The following is a 24,344-nucleotide window of genomic DNA, read 5'->3' as shown; positions in this document are numbered from 1 at the left end:
CTTTAGATGTTTACCCTCAAAAAATGTTTTTTGCAAAATTTTACATTTTTCTTGATTTGAAAAGGCTGGTGGTTCGTCTTGTTCTATTAATGGTAGGATGGTGTTGCAATCTTTCTTTTTGGTCAATTTCTTATAAGTAGTCCATACCTCTTTTGAATTTCTGGATGTATTGATCTGGTCTACTAAGCGTTCACTCCAATCATTCATAGCTTTCTCCTTTTCATTTTCAAACTTTACTTCTGCTGTAACAAGGGCTTCTTTGTTTTGTGGGATGTTTCTCTTCCTATATTGCCTTTGTTTATAGTTTAAGTTTTTCTTTGCTTGGTTAACATCATAATTCCACCATGGAGGTTTAGTTGATTTTTTATCTTTCATCTCTTTTTGGCAAATAACTTCCTGCATTGTTTTGTCAATAGCCGCTTTAAGTGATTGATATACTTCGTCTACATTGTCATTGCTTGGATTATTCAGTAGCCATTCTTCCATGTTCTTTTCAGCCTGTTCTTTCCATTTATTCCAGTCTACTTTGTTAATTTGCCATACTTTCCTTTTTGATGTGTTGTTTTGTTCCTTTTTGCATACATCAAGTTCTGTTAGTATGCATATATGGTCAGATCGTACGTTTTCGTGGGCTAATGTTGAGCAGTTTTGTACTTTATTTTTTGTGCTGGGTGTTATAATTACTAGATCAATGACACTTTTGGTATTCCGTCTTGTAGGCTGGCCATCATTTACACACAGCATGTCTGTTTTGGTCAGGAAGTTTTCAATTATTTCCCCTGCCTTGTTTGTCTTGTCATTGTTCCATTCTAAGCTTTTAGCATTAAGGTCTCCCATTATAATCAATTCATGCTTGTTGTCTTGTTGTACCTTTTGAACTTTGGTTGTTAATTCTTCAAGTTGTTTTGTTTCTTCTGGTGGAATGTAGGGTACTAGCAGATTGAATATGATGTTGTTATCTGTGTGTATGGTAGCTGCTACGCTTTCATAGTTTGTGTCTTCGAAGTCTGTGAATTTAGTGACTGTGAAGTTGGTTTTGTGAGTGTTGATGCAAATAGCCACGCCCCCGCCTTTTCTTCCTTTACGTGGTTTGTCAAACACTTGCCAGTCTAAAAATGTTAATTTTTTATTCTCCTCTTGGTGGGTTTCATTTAAACAAACAATATCTACATCATAACTATTTACAATGACGCAAAATCCATGGACGCTCGTCTGCTGCTGAATTCATGTTTTAAAAGAATGGACAAAGATAGTCAGATAGTTGATACAAAGACCTTTGATTTTTCAAACTGATGGATCAAAAAGTTATTATAAACAGATATATTGAAATGGGTTAGTAACTTACATTGTCGATTAACTGAATCCGGGGAACGAAAGTCAACGCAACGAAAGTATTTCGTTTTGATGGATTACGTACCAACTTATTGTACTTGGAAAGCGCAATGAAATGTAAATATAATCATGCGCATTTTTAGGAAGATGCTAGTGCTATACTTTTCACGAAAAACCATTTGACTTTATCCATGTCATGCATGTATAAACCCGAAAATCAGTCAAAGATTGGCAAAAACGGAAGCAAGTCAACTCGCCCCATTGCAATTGGCAAAACGCCCCATTATTTTAAAATCGCTCCACTCTTGTTTAGGGAGCTACCATTTGATTTTTATCGGGACAGGAGTTTTGAGTAAAAAAATAAAAGCCAGGACCGAAAAGAATGAATAATAAACTGTCAGGACAGATATTACAACTAAAAACAATGCAGGATAACTGTTCATAACATTTTTATCCTAGCCCCCCCCCCCCCACCAAATCAAGTGGTAGCTCCCTTCATACCAACTTGCTTGCCCCACATTAAAAAAAAAGAATCCGGGTCCGTTCGCGCCCAATCACGTTCGCCCCCATGGACATTCACCCCCTTTCACTTTCGCACCCTACACGTTCGCGCCCAATTTTTATTGGTTTTGTGTTTAATAATTTGTAAACAAGTTTTGGTAAGCAGGTAAGTGTATTGCTATAAATATAAATTTTTTTTATTGTTTCTAAATAAATTGAGATTCTGACAAGGTTTTTTTGTGTCATGGTAAATGTATTGCTATAAACATTTTTTTCTTCATTGTTTTTAAACAAAGTGAGATTCTGACGACCAGTATTTTATTTTTGTGTTGAATAATTTTTAATCATGTTTAGGTAAGTGTATTGCTCTATATATATCTATATATAACTTTGTTGTTTGTGCTGTATTTAGACCCTCTACCAAGAAATTAGTTTTGCATGCACACGTATAAAAATTGCAGTTTTTATCTAACGCAATCATAGGTTTGAACGTTGTTTTCAATTTAGACTTGTCTATATATATATATATATAAATTTTTTTTTTTCGTTGTTTCTAAATAAAGTGAGATTCTGACAACGTTTTTTTTAGGTGTTGATAAAATCTTAATCATGTTTTGGTTAGTGTATTGCTATAAATATTTCTTTTTTATTGTTTCAAAAGGAAATGGGATTCTGACAACGTTTTTTTTATGTGTTGAATAATTCGTAATCATGTTTTGAATAGTGTATTGTTATAAATATTTTTTTTCATTGTTTATGAATAAAGTGAGATTCTGACACACATGAGATCAAAGGAGTCAAGCTGTTAAAAACAATTATCTTTCATGTTTTTTATTTAAAATCTTCAAAGTTTTACTCATACCAAGCTAAATACATGCAGTTTTTACATTTAAAGCAAGTTAAAACAACCATGACAACAATCATGATTTTTAAACACTCAACAATAACATCATATTAGGCTGTGTATAAATACCAATTAGCAGTAATCATACATAATTAATATTTAATAACTTATCATCAAATCAATTTAAAACAATATTTCATTTGAAAATTCCCGAATTTTTATTTATGAAATAAAAATATTTTACAAAACATCTAAAAATTTATCAGGTTTTTGAAAAAAAAAAGGATTCGAACGTGTAGGGTGCGAACGGAACTAGGGGGCGAACGTGTATTGGGCGCGAACGGACCCGATACCAAAAAAAAATCGCCCCACTTGTGAAAAGGATTAAATCCTGTTAAATATACAATGTACTCCTGCCAACAGTGGCAACTTGCCTAACTTGGGTAAAATCCAAATGAATATAATCATGATAATATATAATAAATATATTATAAACAGATAAAGGTCTACCAACTCGCCCTACATGTACTTTAAAAAAATGAAAACATCTACCCAGAATTAAAAAAAAAAATGAAATTTAATATATGATATTTATTGAATTTAAATGATGTTTCATTTCTTAAAATATAATTGTAGATTCATTATTTACTATTATTTAATTTATGTATTTATTGGAAAATAACTTTATTCTTGCATTAGCTTAGTTATTTGCAAAATAATTGCAAAGAAACCTGTTAATTGTATCATAATCTATCTGATTGTTTTTTAGCCGACTCAAAATCATGCTGTTAATTAGGGCCCCCTGTTGTACATGTACTTAGGAATCGGACACCTCCAGAAGATGAAAGATCTACTTTACATGTACGTAATGTAAATATAAAAATAAGAAAATGTGGTATGATTGCCAATGAGAAAAGAGAGGAATTGGTAAAAGTCCGTGAAAATTCACTTGTTTTCCAATCCTAATAAAACTGTCATATTGTAATGTTTAAATAACCTAATTATTTTCAAAATAAAATCTTGTTTACACTAATGAGAAAAAACAACTCTCCATCAGAGATTAAATGACATCAAAGTTAACAACTAGAGGTCACTGTACATCCTTCAACAATGAGCAAACCCCAAACCATATAGTCAGCTATAAAAGACCCCAAATGAAAATGACAAATTTGTAAAATAATTCAAACAAGAAAACTAGCAGACTAATTTATATACAAAAAGAACAAAAAAAAAAAAAATATGATACACAGCAACAAACGACAAACTGAACCACTGAATTACAGGCTCCTGACATGGGACAGGCACATACATACAAATATGTACAGGATGGGGTGGGGCTAGACTAGTAGTTTGTGGTGCCGAACCCACCTCCTAACCTGGTATATTGATGTGAAAAGGGCTTAACTCGTCAGATCTATACAAAGTAGAAAGACATCTAACAAAACCACACACAAGACGTGGTGGGTACTTACACATCCCCACAACAAAAAAGACCCAAGTTCAGATCTGAGAGTACTCCCAGTTTCTAACACCTCGTTCAAAGCCAAAAACAAAGTACATTGTACATGTACAATGTATTTACCACCAAACCTTGCCTGGTTTAGTCCATTTCTCAGATACTACCTTATATAAAATAGTCCAACTTTTGGTGTAATTTAAACAACTTTGAATGACTTAAAATTTCAAAGTATCATGATTATTAATAACTTAATCCCCAAAGATTGGCATTATAAATCATGACAGATTCAGAGATACTGTACATGTAATCACTTTTGTTCATCCCTTCATTCAAGGGTCATATGGAATTTATATGATGGTTTGGACATTAATAAAATGATTAAATACTTTTTTGTAGTCATTTTTTTTTCAGGGAAAGTTTATTGGTCTAGTTTTAAAAGATCAAAGCAAGCCAATTTTGCCAGATCAAAATATTAAAGGCAATTTTGGCAGATACATTGTATTATAACTTCATTTTATTAAACATTATTTATTTTAGCTTTTTCAACGAAAGTACAATTACTTTGAGAAGTAGGAGAAGCTAAGCAACAGGACAGAATTCATTTGAGGCATTGCTTTCTAGATTATATAGTGGAGTCATAGATTGTCCTATTGATTTATGTGGATATGAGGAGCAGTAGTCAATGAATAATTTTGTGATGAGAGGTATGTAATGAAAATGATAACTATGTTTGAATAATTTTTTCTTGTCAGGCTCTGTACATGCAGTTTCGAAGATTTTTTTAGAAGTTTGAGGTCAAAGAGTTTAAAGTTTGATTCTTGTAATGTTGTGGGCAAGTTCGAAAATTATCCATGTTAGAAGTGACAAATTAATTTTTTTTACAGGTCATTTTTATAGAAAATTGCATTCAAAGCTCTCTTAATCGCTTGTTCTTTTTTGTCTAGCCACAGCAGTTATGAAGCTGTGACTTAGGTATGCTGTTTTCAATAGAGGCATAGTCTTAAAAAAATTGTTGATATTCATGATGAGGTCAGTTAAAGGAAACCAAGAAATAAAACCTTTGCACCTTTTGTTGGCGGTATACCATCTTTTCCGCAAGTTCATTGTTTTCTGTTTAGTATTAAATTTATAATTAAGATTTATTATTACATCGGTGATCCGTTTATTTGGCAATTTATACAGGAATAATGTCACTTTGAAATGTATGAGTTAGAAAGTAAGTGCTATTAAAATTTAGGTTTACAGAAGTTATTCCGTGGAAATATATATTGTTTAATGTAATGAAAATTGCATTGCAAGCAATCCCAAACAGGTCCGAGTACACAGTTATTTCGTAGTGCATTTCTTTTAGACAATAAATGAAAATTAAAAAAATCCCACCTGCGCTTTCTCAATAATATTTTTACAGTGTGTTGTACTACTTTTGGGATAAATTATATCAAAATTATAGAAAACTTCATCGGCTCTAACTCAAAATATGGACAATTTCATGCTAAGGGGGTCTTCAAATCTTTTGACAGCCTCCGAAGTGCTAATTTTTAACATTTTTCAGCTGGACCAAATCACTACTTTACTTTAAAATTCATGACCCAAATTTTTTTACAGTGTCATTTCACCCCCCTACTTACTATTTGAGTCATAAAACATGGAGAAATAAATTCGGAAGGGGTATAAAAAAAATCGACAAGTAACACACTGTCCACACTAGGGACTATATTTGTGGACAACGAAAATCAAAGGACGATAACTGTGTACCCGGACCTAATAGGGTAGAAAAAGTCGACCAATCTTCATGAAACTTGGTATGACCAAAGCTTATTAAATTATAAGACTGCTTACAAAGTTTCATGGCAATAGGATATATATTATAGACAATATGACTAATTCTATATTCAACTTTGAGTGTTAAATTTAGACGTTAAAATTGAAAATTTTCAACTATCAACATTTGGGGCTTAAAAAATTAAAATATTGCAAAAAAATACTTTTGAAATGCCTTAATATATAATATATTATGTATTAAAAGCAATAGAGTACTCATTTGATTTATCAGACTTATTATAATTATTAAAAAGTCAAATTTATATGAGCCTGTGGCTAAAAATGGAGGTTTTCCAATGAAGGGGGGCCTTACATGAAGATGTAATATTTTCCAGCAATTTTAAATTTGTAAAGCTTTTTGGTTATAAATAATCCTTACATATGTATTTAATGTACTTTAAATGGAAAGAAAACTTACAAATAACATATCACATTAGTTTAAAAGGGTCTTAGGCCAAGTAAGACTGAAAATAATTTAGGGTCAATTTAGGCCGTATCACATATTTACATTTAAAAATGCATATTGAAGCTATATGAAATAAAATTTTGTGTCTTTTCTATCATTTCTATACTCAGGTGACATGATACAATAAATCTGAGCACAAAAAGACTCTTGCATTCAACTTTTTTTGCAGACAGTATGGTCTGATACAAAGATTTTTCACTTTTTAGTGAAAAACATGCATGCAATTTTAGTCTCAACAGGCTTATATTTGAACCACTTGCTATCCTACAGAAGAAAAGAAAGATATTATGTGACATAAAACAGGCACAAAAGACATTGTTAAGTGCTTTTTATACAAATTTAGTGAGGTCTTTATAATGGACCTCAACTTTTATGTTCCAAGCTCCTCACATTTAACTTGATCCAAACAGGGCGTTAGACGAGGACCATATATACAACACATTTTGCACATATTGTCTGAGATAATCTTCTTTTCTGTAGATTCAGAGTTCACAAATGAGTAATACAACTGGATTGAAGCATAGAAACACAAATATTGACACATAAAAACCTGTCAGATAGAAAGTCAGAATGCCACTTATGCATCAAAATTGAAAAAGCTATGAAATGCTTATTTTGACCATAAAATGCCAAAATTGGTCATTTTTGCAGAAATTCTATCAAATAAAAGTTTAAATCCTTTAGTTTTATGCTATTTGATAAATTGACACCATCAAATCATTTAGGGAAGCTGCCAAAGTACAGATTCTATATTTCCAGATTTCACCTCTTAGGTCCGAGTACACAGTTATTTCGTAGTGCATTTCTTTTAGACAATAAATGAAAATTAAAAAAATCCCACCTGCGCTTTCTCAATAATATTTTTACAGTGTGTTGTACTACTTTTGGGATAAATTATATCAAAATTATAGAAAACTTCATCGGCTCTAACTCAAAATATGGACAATTTCATGCTAAGGGGGTCTTCAAATCTTTTGACAGCCTCCGAAGTGCTAATTTTTAACATTTTTCAGCTGGACCAAATCACTACTTTACTTTAAAATTCATGACCCAAATTTTTTTACAGTGTCATTTCACCCCCCTACTTACTATTTGAGTCATAAAACATGGAGAAATAAATTCGGAAGGGGTATAAAAAAAATCGACAAGTAACACACTGTCCACACTAGGGACTATATTTGTGGACAACGAAAATCAAAGGACGATAACTGTGTACCCGGACCTAATAGGGTAGAAAAAGTCGACCAATCTTCATGAAACTTGGTATGACCAAAGCTTATTAAATTATAAGACTGCTTACAAAGTTTCATGGCAATAGGATATATATTATAGACAATATGACTAATTCTATATTCAACTTTGAGTGTTAAATTTAGACGTTAAAATTGAAAATTTTCAACTATCAACATTTGGGGCTTAAAAAATTAAAATATTGCAAAAAAATACTTTTGAAATGCCTTAATATATAATATATTATGTATTAAAAGCAATAGAGTACTCATTTGATTTATCAGACTTATTATAATTATTAAAAAGTCAAATTTATATGAGCCTGTGGCTAAAAATGGAGGTTTTCCAATGAAGGGGGGCCTTACATGAAGATGTAATATTTTCCAGCAATTTTAAATTTGTAAAGCTTTTTGGTTATAAATAATCCTTACATATGTATTTAATGTACTTTAAATGGAAAGAAAACTTACAAATAACATATCACATTAGTTTAAAAGGGTCTTAGGCCAAGTAAGACTGAAAATAATTTAGGGTCAATTTAGGCCGTATCACATATTTACATTTAAAAATGCATATTGAAGCTATATGAAATAAAATTTTGTGTCTTTTCTATCATTTCTATACTCAGGTGACATGATACAATAAATCTGAGCACAAAAAGACTCTTGCATTCAACTTTTTTTGCAGACAGTATGGTCTGATACAAAGATTTTTCACTTTTTAGTGAAAAACATGCATGCAATTTTAGTCTCAACAGGCTTATATTTGAACCACTTGCTATCCTACAGAAGAAAAGAAAGATATTATGTGACATAAAACAGGCACAAAAGACATTGTTAAGTGCTTTTTATACAAATTTAGTGAGGTCTTTATAATGGACCTCAACTTTTATGTTCCAAGCTCCTCACATTTAACTTGATCCAAACAGGGCGTTAGACGAGGACCATATATACAACACATTTTGCACATATTGTCTGAGATAATCTTCTTTTCTGTAGATTCAGAGTTCACAAATGAGTAATACAACTGGATTGAAGCATAGAAACACAAATATTGACACATAAAAACCTGTCAGATAGAAAGTCAGAATGCCACTTATGCATCAAAATTGAAAAAGCTATGAAATGCTTATTTTGACCATAAAATGCCAAAATTGGTCATTTTTGCAGAAATTCTATCAAATAAAAGTTTAAATCCTTTAGTTTTATGCTATTTGATAAATTGACACCATCAAATCATTTAGGGAAGTTGCCAAAGTACAGATTCTATATTTCCAGATTTCACCTCTTAGGTCCGAGTACACAGTTATTTCGTAGTGCATTTCTTTTAGACAATAAATGAAAATTAAAAAAATCCCACCTGCGCTTTCTCAATAATATTTTTACAGTGTGTTGTACTACTTTTGGGATAAATTATATCAAAATTATAGAAAACTTCATCGGCTCTAACTCAAAATATGGACAATTTCATGCTAAGGGGGTCTTCAAATCTTTTGACAGCCTCCGAAGTGCTAATTTTTAACATTTTTCAGCTGGACCAAATCACTACTTTACTTTAAAATTCATGACCCAAATTTTTTTACAGTGTCATTTCACCCCCCTACTTACTATTTGAGTCATAAAACATGGAGAAATAAATTCGGAAGGGGTATAAAAAAAATCGACAAGTAACACACTGTCCACACTAGGGACTATATTTGTGGACAACGAAAATCAAAGGACGATAACTGTGTACCCGGACCTAATAGGGTAGAAAAAGTCGACCAATCTTCATGAAACTTGGTATGACCAAAGCTTATTAAATTATAAGACTGCTTACAAAGTTTCATGGCAATAGGATATATATTATAGACAATATGACTAATTCTATATTCAACTTTGAGTGTTAAATTTAGACGTTAAAATTGAAAATTTTCAACTATCAACATTTGGGGCTTAAAAAATTAAAATATTGCAAAAAAATACTTTTGAAATGCCTTAATATATAATATATTATGTATTAAAAGCAATAGAGTACTCATTTGATTTATCAGACTTATTATAATTATTAAAAAGTCAAATTTATATGAGCCTGTGGCTAAAAATGGAGGTTTTCCAATGAAGGGGGGCCTTACATGAAGATGTAATATTTTCCAGCAATTTTAAATTTGTAAAGCTTTTTGGTTATAAATAATCCTTACATATGTATTTAATGTACTTTAAATGGAAAGAAAACTTACAAATAACATATCACATTAGTTTAAAAGGGTCTTAGGCCAAGTAAGACTGAAAATAATTTAGGGTCAATTTAGGCCGTATCACATATTTACATTTAAAAATGCATATTGAAGCTATATGAAATAAAATTTTGTGTCTTTTCTATCATTTCTATACTCAGGTGACATGATACAATAAATCTGAGCACAAAAAGACTCTTGCATTCAACTTTTTTTGCAGACAGTATGGTCTGATACAAAGATTTTTCACTTTTTAGTGAAAAACATGCATGCAATTTTAGTCTCAACAGGCTTATATTTGAACCACTTGCTATCCTACAGAAGAAAAGAAAGATATTATGTGACATAAAACAGGCACAAAAGACATTGTTAAGTGCTTTTTATACAAATTTAGTGAGGTCTTTATAATGGACCTCAACTTTTATGTTCCAAGCTCCTCACATTTAACTTGATCCAAACAGGGCGTTAGACGAGGACCATATATACAACACATTTTGCACATATTGTCTGAGATAATCTTCTTTTCTGTAGATTCAGAGTTCACAAATGAGTAATACAACTGGATTGAAGCATAGAAACACAAATATTGACACATAAAAACCTGTCAGATAGAAAGTCAGAATGCCACTTATGCATCAAAATTGAAAAAGCTATGAAATGCTTATTTTGACCATAAAATGCCAAAATTGGTCATTTTTGCAGAAATTCTATCAAATAAAAGTTTAAATCCTTTAGTTTTATGCTATTTGATAAATTGACACCATCAAATCATTTAGGGAAGTTGCCAAAGTACAGATTCTATATTTCCAGATTTCACCTCTTAGGTCCGAGTACACAGTTATTTCGTAGTGCATTTCTTTTAGACAATAAATGAAAATTAAAAAAATCCCACCTGCGCTTTCTCAATAATATTTTTACAGTGTGTTGTACTACTTTTGGGATAAATTATATCAAAATTATAGAAAACTTCATCGGCTCTAACTCAAAATATGGACAATTTCATGCTAAGGGGGTCTTCAAATCTTTTGACAGCCTCCGAAGTGCTAATTTTTAACATTTTTCAGCTGGACCAAATCACTACTTTACTTTAAAATTCATGACCCAAATTTTTTTACAGTGTCATTTCACCCCCCTACTTACTATTTGAGTCATAAAACATGGAGAAATAAATTCGGAAGGGGTATAAAAAAAATCGACAAGTAACACACTGTCCACACTAGGGACTATATTTGTGGACAACGAAAATCAAAGGACGATAACTGTGTACCCGGACCTAATAGGGTAGAAAAAGTCGACCAATCTTCATGAAACTTGGTATGACCAAAGCTTATTAAATTATAAGACTGCTTACAAAGTTTCATGGCAATAGGATATATATTATAGACAATATGACTAATTCTATATTCAACTTTGAGTGTTAAATTTAGACGTTAAAATTGAAAATTTTCAACTATCAACATTTGGGGCTTAAAAAATTAAAATATTGCAAAAAAATACTTTTGAAATGCCTTAATATATAATATATTATGTATTAAAAGCAATAGAGTACTCATTTGATTTATCAGACTTATTATAATTATTAAAAAGTCAAATTTATATGAGCCTGTGGCTAAAAATGGAGGTTTTCCAATGAAGGGGGGCCTTACATGAAGATGTAATATTTTCCAGCAATTTTAAATTTGTAAAGCTTTTTGGTTATAAATAATCCTTACATATGTATTTAATGTACTTTAAATGGAAAGAAAACTTACAAATAACATATCACATTAGTTTAAAAGGGTCTTAGGCCAAGTAAGACTGAAAATAATTTAGGGTCAATTTAGGCCGTATCACATATTTACATTTAAAAATGCATATTGAAGCTATATGAAATAAAATTTTGTGTCTTTTCTATCATTTCTATACTCAGGTGACATGATACAATAAATCTGAGCACAAAAAGACTCTTGCATTCAACTTTTTTTGCAGACAGTATGGTCTGATACAAAGATTTTTCACTTTTTAGTGAAAAACATGCATGCAATTTTAGTCTCAACAGGCTTATATTTGAACCACTTGCTATCCTACAGAAGAAAAGAAAGATATTATGTGACATAAAACAGGCACAAAAGACATTGTTAAGTGCTTTTTATACAAATTTAGTGAGGTCTTTATAATGGACCTCAACTTTTATGTTCCAAGCTCCTCACATTTAACTTGATCCAAACAGGGCGTTAGACGAGGACCATATATACAACACATTTTGCACATATTGTCTGAGATAATCTTCTTTTCTGTAGATTCAGAGTTCACAAATGAGTAATACAACTGGATTGAAGCATAGAAACACAAATATTGACACATAAAAACCTGTCAGATAGAAAGTCAGAATGCCACTTATGCATCAAAATTGAAAAAGCTATGAAATGCTTATTTTGACCATAAAATGCCAAAATTGGTCATTTTTGCAGAAATTCTATCAAATAAAAGTTTAAATCCTTTAGTTTTATGCTATTTGATAAATTGACACCATCAAATCATTTAGGGAAGTTGCCAAAGTACAGATTCTATATTTCCAGATTTCACCTCTTAGGTCCGAGTACACAGTTATTTCGTAGTGCATTTCTTTTAGACAATAAATGAAAATTAAAAAAATCCCACCTGCGCTTTCTCAATAATATTTTTACAGTGTGTTGTACTACTTTTGGGATAAATTATATCAAAATTATAGAAAACTTCATCGGCTCTAACTCAAAATATGGACAATTTCATGCTAAGGGGGTCTTCAAATCTTTTGACAGCCTCCGAAGTGCTAATTTTTAACATTTTTCAGCTGGACCAAATCACTACTTTACTTTAAAATTCATGACCCAAATTTTTTTACAGTGTCATTTCACCCCCCTACTTACTATTTGAGTCATAAAACATGGAGAAATAAATTCGGAAGGGGTATAAAAAAAATCGACAAGTAACACACTGTCCACACTAGGGACTATATTTGTGGACAACGAAAATCAAAGGACGATAACTGTGTACCCGGACCTAATAGGGTAGAAAAAGTCGACCAATCTTCATGAAACTTGGTATGACCAAAGCTTATTAAATTATAAGACTGCTTACAAAGTTTCATGGCAATAGGATATATATTATAGACAATATGACTAATTCTATATTCAACTTTGAGTGTTAAATTTAGACGTTAAAATTGAAAATTTTCAACTATCAACATTTGGGGCTTAAAAAATTAAAATATTGCAAAAAAATACTTTTGAAATGCCTTAATATATAATATATTATGTATTAAAAGCAATAGAGTACTCATTTGATTTATCAGACTTATTATAATTATTAAAAAGTCAAATTTATATGAGCCTGTGGCTAAAAATGGAGGTTTTCCAATGAAGGGGGGCCTTACATGAAGATGTAATATTTTCCAGCAATTTTAAATTTGTAAAGCTTTTTGGTTATAAATAATCCTTACATATGTATTTAATGTACTTTAAATGGAAAGAAAACTTACAAATAACATATCACATTAGTTTAAAAGGGTCTTAGGCCAAGTAAGACTGAAAATAATTTAGGGTCAATTTAGGCCGTATCACATATTTACATTTAAAAATGCATATTGAAGCTATATGAAATAAAATTTTGTGTCTTTTCTATCATTTCTATACTCAGGTGACATGATACAATAAATCTGAGCACAAAAAGACTCTTGCATTCAACTTTTTTTGCAGACAGTATGGTCTGATACAAAGATTTTTCACTTTTTAGTGAAAAACATGCATGCAATTTTAGTCTCAACAGGCTTATATTTGAACCACTTGCTATCCTACAGAAGAAAAGAAAGATATTATGTGACATAAAACAGGCACAAAAGACATTGTTAAGTGCTTTTTATACAAATTTAGTGAGGTCTTTATAATGGACCTCAACTTTTATGTTCCAAGCTCCTCACATTTAACTTGATCCAAACAGGGCGTTAGACGAGGACCATATATACAACACATTTTGCACATATTGTCTGAGATAATCTTCTTTTCTGTAGATTCAGAGTTCACAAATGAGTAATACAACTGGATTGAAGCATAGAAACACAAATATTGACACATAAAAACCTGTCAGATAGAAAGTCAGAATGCCACTTATGCATCAAAATTGAAAAAGCTATGAAATGCTTATTTTGACCATAAAATGCCAAAATTGGTCATTTTTGCAGAAATTCTATCAAATAAAAGTTTAAATCCTTTAGTTTTATGCTATTTGATAAATTGACACCATCAAATCATTTAGGGAAGTTGCCAAAGTACAGATTCTATATTTCCAGATTTCACCTCTTAGGTCCGAGTACACAGTTATTTCGTAGTGCATTTCTTTTAGACAATAAATGAAAATTAAAAAAATCCCACCTGCGCTTTCTCAATAATATTTTTACAGTGTGTTGTACTACTTTTGGGATAAATTATATCAAAATTATAGAAAACTTCATCGGCTCTAACTCAAAATATGGACAATTTCATGCTAAGGGGGTCTTCAAATCTTTTGACAGCCTCCGAAGTGCTAATTTTTAACATTTTTCAGCTGGACCAAATCACTACTTTACTTTAAAATTCATGACCCAAATTTTTTTACAGTGTCATTTCACCCCCCTACTTACTATTTGAGTCATAAAACATGGAGAAATAAATTCGGAAGGGGTATAAAAAAAATCGACAAGTAACACACTGTCCACACTAGGGACTATATTTGTGGACAACGAAAATCAAAGGACGATAACTGTGTACCCGGACCTAATAGGGTAGAAAAAGTCGACCAATCTTCATGAAACTTGGTATGACCAAAGCTTATTAAATTATAAGACTGCTTACAAAGTTTCATGGCAATAGGATATATATTATAGACAATATGACTAATTCTATATTCAACTTTGAGTGTTAAATTTAGACGTTAAAATTGAAAATTTTCAACTATCAACATTTGGGGCTTAAAAAATTAAAATATTGCAAAAAAATACTTTTGAAATGCCTTAATATATAATATATTATGTATTAAAAGCAATAGAGTACTCATTTGATTTATCAGACTTATTATAATTATTAAAAAGTCAAATTTATATGAGCCTGTGGCTAAAAATGGAGGTTTTCCAATGAAGGGGGGCCTTACATGAAGATGTAATATTTTCCAGCAATTTTAAATTTGTAAAGCTTTTTGGTTATAAATAATCCTTACATATGTATTTAATGTACTTTAAATGGAAAGAAAACTTACAAATAACATATCACATTAGTTTAAAAGGGTCTTAGGCCAAGTAAGACTGAAAATAATTTAGGGTCAATTTAGGCCGTATCACATATTTACATTTAAAAATGCATATTGAAGCTATATGAAATAAAATTTTGTGTCTTTTCTATCATTTCTATACTCAGGTGACATGATACAATAAATCTGAGCACAAAAAGACTCTTGCATTCAACTTTTTTTGCAGACAGTATGGTCTGATACAAAGATTTTTCACTTTTTAGTGAAAAACATGCATGCAATTTTAGTCTCAACAGGCTTATATTTGAACCACTTGCTATCCTACAGAAGAAAAGAAAGATATTATGTGACATAAAACAGGCACAAAAGACATTGTTAAGTGCTTTTTATACAAATTTAGTGAGGTCTTTATAATGGACCTCAACTTTTATGTTCCAAGCTCCTCACATTTAACTTGATCCAAACAGGGCGTTAGACGAGGACCATATATACAACACATTTTGCACATATTGTCTGAGATAATCTTCTTTTCTGTAGATTCAGAGTTCACAAATGAGTAATACAACTGGATTGAAGCATAGAAACACAAATATTGACACATAAAAACCTGTCAGATAGAAAGTCAGAATGCCACTTATGCATCAAAATTGAAAAAGCTATGAAATGCTTATTTTGACCATAAAATGCCAAAATTGGTCATTTTTGCAGAAATTCTATCAAATAAAAGTTTAAATCCTTTAGTTTTATGCTATTTGATAAATTGACACCATCAAATCATTTAGGGAAGTTGCCAAAGTACAGATTCTATATTTCCAGATTTCACCTCTTAGGTCCGAGTACACAGTTATTTCGTAGTGCATTTCTTTTAGACAATAAATGAAAATTAAAAAAATCCCACCTGCGCTTTCTCAATAATATTTTTACAGTGTGTTGTACTACTTTTGGGATAAATTATATCAAAATTATAGAAAACTTCATCGGCTCTAACTCAAAATATGGACAATTTCATGCTAAGGGGGTCTTCAAATCTTTTGACAGCCTCCGAAGTGCTAATTTTTAACATTTTTCAGCTGGACCAAATCACTACTTTACTTTAAAATTCATGACCCAAATTTTTTTACAGTGTCATTTCACCCCCCTACTTACTATTTGAGTCATAAAACATGGAGAAATAAATTCGGAAGGGGTATAAAAAAAATCGACAAGTAACACACTGTCCACACTAGGGACTATATTTGTGGACAACGAAAATCAAAGGACGATAACTGTGTACCCGGACCTAATAGGGTAGAAAAAGTCGACCAATCTTCATGAAACTTGGTATGACCAAAGCTTATTAAATTATAAGACTGCTTACAAAGTTTCATGGCAATAGGATATATATTATAGACAATATGACTAATTCTATATTCAACTTTGAGTGTTAAATTTAGACGTTAAAATTGAAAATTTTCAACTATCAACATTTGGGGCTTAAAAAATTAAAATATTGCAAAAAAATACTTTTGAAATGCCTTAATATATAATATATTATGTATTAAAAGCAATAGAGTACTCATTTGATTTATCAGACTTATTATAATTATTAAAAAGTCAAATTTATATGAGCCTGTGGCTAAAAATGGAGGTTTTCCAATGAAGGGGGGCCTTACATGAAGATGTAATATTTTCCAGCAATTTTAAATTTGTAAAGCTTTTTGGTTATAAATAATCCTTACATATGTATTTAATGTACTTTAAATGGAAAGAAAACTTACAAATAACATATCACATTAGTTTAAAAGGGTCTTAGGCCAAGTAAGACTGAAAATAATTTAGGGTCAATTTAGGCCGTATCACATATTTACATTTAAAAATGCATATTGAAGCTATATGAAATAAAATTTTGTGTCTTTTCTATCATTTCTATACTCAGGTGACATGATACAATAAATCTGAGCACAAAAAGACTCTTGCATTCAACTTTTTTTGCAGACAGTATGGTCTGATACAAAGATTTTTCACTTTTTAGTGAAAAACATGCATGCAATTTTAGTCTCAACAGGCTTATATTTGAACCACTTGCTATCCTACAGAAGAAAAGAAAGATATTATGTGACATAAAACAGGCACAAAAGACATTGTTAAGTGCTTTTTATACAAATTTAGTGAGGTCTTTATAATGGACCTCAACTTTTATGTTCCAAGCTCCTCACATTTAACTTGATCCAAACAGGGCGTTAGACGAGGACCATATATACAACACATTTTGCACATATTGTCTGAGATAATCTTCTTTTCTGTAGATTCAGAGTTCACAAATGAGTAATACAACTGGATTGAAGCATAGAAACACAAATATTGACACATAAAAACCTGTCAGATAGAAAGTCAGAATGCCACTTATGCATCAAAATTGAAAAAGCTATGAAATGCTTATTTTGACCATAAAATGCCAAAATTGGTCATTTTTGCAGAAATTCTATCAAATAAAAGTTTAAATCCTTTAGTTTTATGCTATTTGATAAATTGACACCATCAAATCATTTAGGGAAGTTGCCAAAGTACAGATTCTATATTTCCAGATTTCACCTCTTAGGTCCGAGTACACAGTTATTTCGTAGTGCATTTCTTTTAGACAATAAATGAAAATTAAAAAAATCCCACCTGCGCTTTCTCAATAATATTTTTACAGTGTGTTGTACTACTTTTGGGATAAATTATATCAAAATTATAGAAAACTTCATCGGCTCTAACTCAAAATATGGACAATTTCATGCTAAGGGGGTCTTCAAATCTTTTGACAGCCTCCGAAGTGCTAATTTTTAACATTTTTCAGCTGGACCAAATCACTACTTTACTTTAAAATTCATGACCCAAATTTTTTTACAGTGTCATTTCACCCCCCTACTTACTATTTGAGTCATAAAACATGGAGAAATAAATTCGGAAGGGGTATAAAAAAAATCGACAAGTAACACACTGTCCACACTAGGGACTATATTTGTGGACAACGAAAATCAAAGGACGATAACTGTGTACCCGGACCTAATAGGGTAGAAAAAGTCGACCAATCTTCATGAAACTTGGTATGACCAAAGCTTATTAAATTATAAGACTGCTTACAAAGTTTCATGGCAATAGGATATATATTATAGACAATATGACTAATTCTATATTCAACTTTGAGTGTTAAATTTAGACGTTAAAATTGAAAATTTTCAACTATCAACATTTGGGGCTTAAAAAATTAAAATATTGCAAAAAAATACTTTTGAAATGCCTTAATATATAATATATTATGTATTAAAAGCAATAGAGTACTCATTTGATTTATCAGACTTATTATAATTATTAAAAAGTCAAATTTATATGAGCCTGTGGCTAAAAATGGAGGTTTTCCAATGAAGGGGGGCCTTACATGAAGATGTAATATTTTCCAGCAATTTTAAATTTGTAAAGCTTTTTGGTTATAAATAATCCTTACATATGTATTTAATGTACTTTAAATGGAAAGAAAACTTACAAATAACATATCACATTAGTTTAAAAGGGTCTTAGGCCAAGTAAGACTGAAAATAATTTAGGGTCAATTTAGGCCGTATCACATATTTACATTTAAAAATGCATATTGAAGCTATATGAAATAAAATTTTGTGTCTTTTCTATCATTTCTATACTCAGGTGACATGATACAATAAATCTGAGCACAAAAAGACTCTTGCATTCAACTTTTTTTGCAGACAGTATGGTCTGATACAAAGATTTTTCACTTTTTAGTGAAAAACATGCATGCAATTTTAGTCTCAACAGGCTTATATTTGAACCACTTGCTATCCTACAGAAGAAAAGAAAGATATTATGTGACATAAAACAGGCACAAAAGACATTGTTAAGTGCTTTTTATACAAATTTAGTGAGGTCTTTATAATGGACCTCAACTTTTATGTTCCAAGCTCCTCACATTTAACTTGATCCAAACAGGGCGTTAGACGAGGACCATATATACAACACATTTTGCACATATTGTCTGAGATAATCTTCTTTTCTGTAGATTCAGAGTTCACAAATGAGTAATACAACTGGATTGAAGCATAGAAACACAAATATTGACACATAAAAACCTGTCAGATAGAAAGTCAGAATGCCACTTATGCATCAAAATTGAAAAAGCTATGAAATGCTTATTTTGACCATAAAATGCCAAAATTGGTCATTTTTGCAGAAATTCTATCAAATAAAAGTTTAAATCCTTTAGTTTTATGCTATTTGATAAATTGACACCATCAAATCATTTAGGGAAGTTGCCAAAGTACAGATTCTATATTTCCAGATTTCACCTCTTAGGTCCGAGTACACAGTTATTTCGTAGTGCATTTCTTTTAGACAATAAATGAAAATTAAAAAAATCCCACCTGCGCTTTCTCAATAATATTTTTACAGTGTGTTGTACTACTTTTGGGATAAATTATATCAAAATTATAGAAAACTTCATCGGCTCTAACTCAAAATATGGACAATTTCATGCTAAGGGGGTCTTCAAATCTTTTGACAGCCTCCGAAGTGCTAATTTTTAACATTTTTCAGCTGGACCAAATCACTACTTTACTTTAAAATTCATGACCCAAATTTTTTTACAGTGTCATTTCACCCCCCTACTTACTATTTGAGTCATAAAACATGGAGAAATAAATTCGGAAGGGGTATAAAAAAAATCGACAAGTAACACACTGTCCACACTAGGGACTATATTTGTGGACAACGAAAATCAAAGGACGATAACTGTGTACCCGGACCTAATAGGGTAGAAAAAGTCGACCAATCTTCATGAAACTTGGTATGACCAAAGCTTATTAAATTATAAGACTGCTTACAAAGTTTCATGGCAATAGGATATATATTATAGACAATATGACTAATTCTATATTCAACTTTGAGTGTTAAATTTAGACGTTAAAATTGAAAATTTTCAACTATCAACATTTGGGGCTTAAAAAATTAAAATATTGCAAAAAAATACTTTTGAAATGCCTTAATATATAATATATTATGTATTAAAAGCAATAGAGTACTCATTTGATTTATCAGACTTATTATAATTATTAAAAAGTCAAATTTATATGAGCCTGTGGCTAAAAATGGAGGTTTTCCAATGAAGGGGGGCCTTACATGAAGATGTAATATTTTCCAGCAATTTTAAATTTGTAAAGCTTTTTGGTTATAAATAATCCTTACATATGTATTTAATGTACTTTAAATGGAAAGAAAACTTACAAATAACATATCACATTAGTTTAAAAGGGTCTTAGGCCAAGTAAGACTGAAAATAATTTAGGGTCAATTTAGGCCGTATCACATATTTACATTTAAAAATGCATATTGAAGCTATATGAAATAAAATTTTGTGTCTTTTCTATCATTTCTATACTCAGGTGACATGATACAATAAATCTGAGCACAAAAAGACTCTTGCATTCAACTTTTTTTGCAGACAGTATGGTCTGATACAAAGATTTTTCACTTTTTAGTGAAAAACATGCATGCAATTTTAGTCTCAACAGGCTTATATTTGAACCACTTGCTATCCTACAGAAGAAAAGAAAGATATTATGTGACATAAAACAGGCACAAAAGACATTGTTAAGTGCTTTTTATACAAATTTAGTGAGGTCTTTATAATGGACCTCAACTTTTATGTTCCAAGCTCCTCACATTTAACTTGATCCAAACAGGGCGTTAGACGAGGACCATATATACAACACATTTTGCACATATTGTCTGAGATAATCTTCTTTTCTGTAGATTCAGAGTTCACAAATGAGTAATACAACTGGATTGAAGCATAGAAACACAAATATTGACACATAAAAACCTGTCAGATAGAAAGTCAGAATGCCACTTATGCATCAAAATTGAAAAAGCTATGAAATGCTTATTTTGACCATAAAATGCCAAAATTGGTCATTTTTGCAGAAATTCTATCAAATAAAAGTTTAAATCCTTTAGTTTTATGCTATTTGATAAATTGACACCATCAAATCATTTAGGGAAGTTGCCAAAGTACAGATTCTATATTTCCAGATTTCACCTCTTAGGTCCGAGTACACAGTTATTTCGTAGTGCATTTCTTTTAGACAATAAATGAAAATTAAAAAAATCCCACCTGCGCTTTCTCAATAATATTTTTACAGTGTGTTGTACTACTTTTGGGATAAATTATATCAAAATTATAGAAAACTTCATCGGCTCTAACTCAAAATATGGACAATTTCATGCTAAGGGGGTCTTCAAATCTTTTGACAGCCTCCGAAGTGCTAATTTTTAACATTTTTCAGCTGGACCAAATCACTACTTTACTTTAAAATTCATGACCCAAATTTTTTTACAGTGTCATTTCACCCCCCTACTTACTATTTGAGTCATAAAACATGGAGAAATAAATTCGGAAGGGGTATAAAAAAAATCGACAAGTAACACACTGTCCACACTAGGGACTATATTTGTGGACAACGAAAATCAAAGGACGATAACTGTGTACCCGGACCAACAGGTCTACATTTCTTTTAGATTATTTATGAAAATGTTTAAAAGAACAACCATATTGTATACTACAGCAAAAAAGTTTTGAGGTCGTATATTGCTATCAACTCGTTCGAAGACATTTGGTTTCCGGACAATAGCTTCAGTTTAAGTGTATGAATGTCTATGAAATTAGATTTAAAGGTTCAATACCACAAAAGGAAGGTTGGGATTATTTTTGGTGTCATGGTTCAACCAGTGTAGGAATTAGGGGCCAAAAAAGGCCCAAATCAAGCATTTTTCTAAATTCAGGACAATAACTTGTTTATAAGTATTTTAATTGCTATGAAATTGTACCACAAGTAGAAGGTTAAGTTTCATTTGGGGGTATTTGCCCAAACCATTCAGGAATTAGAGACCAAAAAGGGTCTAAAACAAGCATTGTCAGACTGGCCTATATTATTAATTGATCATGATAAGTTGTTCTCGTTTAGAATACATAAAATATTTGCCTCTGGACATTAAAATAAGAAAAAAAGTCAATCAATTTATGTTTTTGCATTATCAGAATGAATTTGCAAATTTATAACAATTAAATTATGTTGTATCCTTGGAGCTTTTTCAATGACCTAGCATATAAATATAAAAAGATGCGGTATGATCCTCAATGTGACAACTATCAATTAATAGACCAAAGGACAAAGATTTTAACATTTACTGGTCAATGTACAGCCTTAAACAATGAACAAAATCAATACCATAAAGTAACCTACAAGGATGAAAAATATAAACTACATACAGTAATGGCAGACAGCAAACAACATAAGAACCAACTTTCAAAATTAGCCAAAAAGGACTGGATTCATCAATAGGTCTTATAATAAAAAAGGTGCAAAAAACATGTTTTCCCAAACTAAAATATCTATCAGTTTACATTCAACAGATTTAGTGTAACAATGTTTCACAGTTTGTTATTTTATGCAGTCTAAAGAAAAGTATGACTGTGTAATGTCAAAATATTCAATATATCAAAAGAGTATAAAACCTATTTCTCAATGCAAGTATGCAAGGATGTACAGACAGACAAGTGTAAAACTTGATGCCCCCTCCGTTACACCAAGGGCATAAAAAAGAGATGCACAATGGGACTATGTCGGAAGTTTTAATAAATTATGAATTACAACAAATGGACAGAGGAGTTGACTATTGATAGTGACTGATAATGGACTGGAGTAACCTAGGGTCCAATGACTCCATGCCTGACAGTCCATGTGTACATGTATGTCAACAGCCAATTCTAAGTAACCTTAAACATATATATACAAAAGACCTAAAATAATAGTATGTGCATCTATGGGAGACTTATATATATGTCACTGTTATCACACAGTGTTGTGTGGCTTCATTACTGATTAGAGACTAATCAGATAATCCTTTACTTTAAGTTCAAATATAATGTACATGTACTCAATGATTATGACTTGCCTTCATTAACTTGTAATAATTATGATGCAGGATCCAACAAAAGTTTTTTTTTTTTTACCTACATTTTATGCATCAGTCTCACTGATTTTTTAAGTACCTTGTAAATGTATATGGATATATGTATGAATTTAGTTGTAATACATGTACTTAGTTTTGAGCCTTGCACATATATACATCATTGTACATTGTCATAGAAGTTAAAATTACTTTGATCGCTGTCAGACAATGACAGAGTGTTTTGAAAATTGCTTCATTATGTTGATCAGATTACCTTATTTAATTAATAAAATGTTATTGTCACAGATTGAAATTTTTAGTATTTTATAAATAAGGTCTTACAATGTATGGTAGGATTGTCAATGAGAAAACATTCCATTAGTCAAAGAGGATGTAAAAAAATTTAGGTCACTGTATGACTTTCAACAATGAACAAAACCATACTACTGTAAAAGCAGAAATTTTCGTGGAGGATTTAATTTCGTTTATTTCTTGGAAAGAATATATCCACGAAATTAAAACCCCCACGAAAATTTAACCTACATATAATATCACTTCCATTTACTGGAAACCACGAAATTAAATCCCCATGAAATCTTGTAAAGAGACAAAACCACGAAATGTTAACCCCACGAAAATTAATGTTTCTACAGTATATAGTCAGCTGTAAAAGATCCTGACAAAGTGAGCAACAATCCAATCCAGAAAACTAGTGATGTTCCAATTACCATGTGCAGTATTGGTTATAATATAAAAATATCACTTGTTTTCTCTCTCTTTGCCAAGGGATAACTGTATTCCTAATTTATTCTTATTGGAAAGCAGACTGCATCAGGTTAAGATTTTATATGATAATCACAGGAATTTTAATTTTCAGAATTAGCTCCTCAGATGTAAGTGGAAGGGAAGCTATATACATTATATGTTTAAATGAAGTTAACAACAGGAATAGATATTGAGGAGATCCTATAGCTACAGTATATATAAATGTAACTGGTATGTATTTGTTACAGTATTTAATTTCCCAATATTATGGTATAACAAAAATACTGAATTCCAAGGCAATTTCAAAAAAATCGTAAGGGTTCCACAGAACCCAGTGTCTCGCCTACTTTTGCTGTTTATTTCATCATTTTCTCATCACTTGGCGTCCGTCGTCGTCCGTTAACTTTTAAAAAATCTTCTCTGAAACTATTGGGCCAAATAAAACCAAACTTGGCCTAAATCATCCTTAGGGTATCTAGTTTAAAAAATGTAT

At 31.0% G+C, this 24,344-nt stretch overlaps 1 long non-coding RNA gene across 1 annotated transcript; it reads left to right on the top strand.

Moving 5' to 3' along the window:
- The first annotated feature begins 1,192 nt into the window (after positions 1-1,192).
- LOC127701796 (uncharacterized) lies at positions 1,193-24,102 on the top strand. The gene is made up of 4 exons (XR_007982226.1): positions 1,193-1,332; positions 3,447-3,538; positions 4,674-4,840; positions 23,964-24,102. It is a non-coding gene; the product is annotated as an uncharacterized LOC127701796 (long non-coding RNA).
- The last annotated feature ends 242 nt before the right edge of the window (positions 24,103-24,344 follow it).

The sequence above is a fragment of the Mytilus californianus genome, unplaced genomic scaffold, assembly GCF_021869535.1.
Source record: "Mytilus californianus isolate M0D057914Y unplaced genomic scaffold, xbMytCali1.0.p SCAF_5, whole genome shotgun sequence".
Taxonomy (NCBI): Eukaryota; Metazoa; Mollusca; class Bivalvia; order Mytilida; family Mytilidae; genus Mytilus; species Mytilus californianus.
This window is presented reverse-complemented; position numbering and strand designations above follow the sequence as displayed.